Source organism: Petaurus breviceps, unplaced genomic scaffold (genome assembly GCF_028583685.1).
Source record: "Petaurus breviceps papuanus isolate PSGF00001 unplaced genomic scaffold, PetGlider_PUasm1.0 139, whole genome shotgun sequence".
In the NCBI taxonomy this organism is placed as follows: Eukaryota; Metazoa; Chordata; class Mammalia; order Diprotodontia; family Petauridae; genus Petaurus; species Petaurus breviceps.
The window spans coordinates 17,411,883-17,414,343 of NW_027185697.1; the positions used below are offsets into that span (position 1 = coordinate 17,411,883).

At 46.9% G+C, this 2,461-nt stretch overlaps 1 long non-coding RNA gene across 2 annotated transcripts in view; it reads right to left on the bottom strand.

Moving 5' to 3' along the window:
* Positions 1 to 766: 766 nt before the first annotated feature.
* LOC138146246 (uncharacterized) overlaps positions 767 to 2,461 on the bottom strand; it is a 6,695-nt gene continuing 5,000 nt past the window's right edge. For both annotated transcript variants that reach the window (XR_011164439.1, XR_011164436.1), the window contains one exon: positions 767 to 1,102. This is a non-coding gene — a long non-coding RNA (uncharacterized lncRNA). The remainder of the gene's footprint in view (positions 1,103 to 2,461) is intronic.

The following is a 2,461-nucleotide window of genomic DNA, read 5'->3' on the forward strand; positions in this document are numbered from 1 at the left end:
GAGGTCATCTAATCTGGTCTGTCATTTTATTGATAAGATGTTCAGCTGACAGCAAAGTGCAGGGGTCGTACAAGGTGTGTCACCCAAGAAAGGCCCATGTGGTATAAGATGGTGGGTGACTCAGAGGAGGTGGAGGGGCCTTCGAGAACATTTGATCCAAATCCTTCATCTTACAGATAGAACAGTGAGACTCAGAGAGGTGAAGCCACTTGTCCATAGCCACAAAGCTAGTGCCTGTGGGAAGTGGGATTTGAAGAGAATGAGGTGGATAAATAATGTCAAGGAAACAATGGATATGAACTTGGTCAGACTTCAGGAGATGGTGGAGGATAGAAGGGCCTGGTGTGCTCTGGTCCATGGGGTTAGGAAGAGTCAGACAGGACTGAAGGACTGAACCAGCACCACCCCCTCTGACTCCAGAGCTAATGCTCTTTCCAATTTTGCCTGGGGATTAACCCTAAATAAGAGTCTTGTGATTCCCTCATTGTTTTGATTTTTCCATCCTGTTAGGCCTCTTGTACATACCCTTTGAGGACAGAGATGTGTCATGCTTGGATAAGAGTGGAAAGAATTGGTTCAGGAGTCCAAGGGTCTGGGTTGGAGTCCCCCCTTTGTCACATTTGGGTGACCACAGGCAAGTGTTGGAGAAATGCCTTGTGTTTAGAATCAGATTAATCCTAATTGCCCTTGATTTATTTACAAGAACTCTTCAGGGAGGGTTTCTCAGGCCATGCCCTAGAACTGAAGACCAGACAATACTTCATGTACTACACGAATTATTCAGTGTTGTTATTTTGTGTTCCATACCAGCATGTGGAGTGTGAAGGGAAACAGGAATGCCAGTTATCTCAAGGGCCCTGGGCAGAACTAGATGTAACATCTTATCTCAAGGGTCTTCAGCTGTGTGACCTTAACTGTGGCAACCTCTAAACAAACAGCCTTCGTTTTTGTTGGTACAGGTCCTTGTACAAAGAGCCTCAAGCTCTGGGGATCCTCCCACTGGAGCACAGCCTGTTGAGGACAGCTTTAGTTTCTGAGGTCTGAAGTGTATTCCATTTCCTGACACACATGTCACCACTTTCAGGAACTTCAATTTCTTCACCTGAAAAATCAAAATAAAAAGAAGTATGGCACCCACCTTCCATGGTTAATGCGAGCATTAAATGAGATAGTGTATATGTAATGGGGCTCTGTTCTCAGAGCTTGGGCAAGGACCCTGTCTACTGCCAACCCACGTGGAAGGCAGCGGGGGAGCCTTTTTCCAGAAAGCCATGACAATGTGATATGGGAAGGCTCTGTCCCTCAATCTGCTGTATGTGCAGCCATTCTGTAAATGGTCCTGGTTGGTTAATCTTGTGGTTAGCCAAGAGATGGACCTTTGACTGTCTTTTTAGATGTAGCTGGGGTCTATTCAGAGGGCCTGAGGCTCTTTGTCTTCCTTGTGACTGAACTCACATGAGGAGGCAAGGCTGTAGGCAGTCTCCTGGACCCCCGACCCCAGCCGGGAGGTCTCAGACCTCTGTCTCGCTGAGGCTGCTACCGAGCGAGCCTTGAGTTCTCGGCCCTCCCGTTGCTTCTGTCTCAGCTGTGTCTACCCTCCTTGCTCTGGGGTGAAGGAGTATTGGAGATGGTCGTGACCTTGTCATCTTTGGGAGGTCAGAGGTTCAGGCTGTGGAGTCTGGGAGGGATCCAGTGTGCCTGAGGTAGAAGACATCCAGAAAACCAGCCAGTGGTAGCAGAGGTTTGGAAGGGAGGAAGAAAAGAAGCATTTATTAAATACCTACTATGTTCTGGAGGTGGAGATTTACCTTCAGCCACACTGGATCTCTCCCTCTTCTAGTTCATCTTCCTCTCAGCTGCCAAAGTGATTTTCCTAAAGGGCAGGGCTGACCGTGTCACTCCCTTACTCAATGAGCTTCAGGGGCTTTCTATTACCTCCAAGATCAAATAAAACTCTACAGATCAAGCTTTAAAAGACTTGAGAACTTGGGGGTGGCTAGGTGGTGCAGTGAATAGAGCACCAGCCCTGGAGTCAGGAGGATCTGAGCTCAAACCCGGACTCAGACACTTAACACTTAATACCTGTGTGACCTTGGGCAAGTCACTTAACCCCAATTGCCCTGTCTTCCCCCCTCCAAAAAAAAAAAGACTTGAGAACTCTGATCAAGGTAATAGCCAGGACTCTAGAGGATTGATGTAGAAACATGTCACCCATTTCCTGAGGAGAAGTGAGGAACTCAGGGAGCATAAAGAGGCACAGATTTTGGGATATGGACACTAGAAGAATTTGTTTTACTTCATCATGGATACTTTTTGCAAAGATTTTGTCTTCTTTTCATTCCTTCTTTTATCCTTCCTTCTTCCTTTTCCTTCCCTCTTTCCTCACTTCCCTTTTTTCCTCTTTCTTTTTTTTTGGGGGGGGGGAGAGGGTGTCACATGACTAATTAAGTGTCTGAGGCTG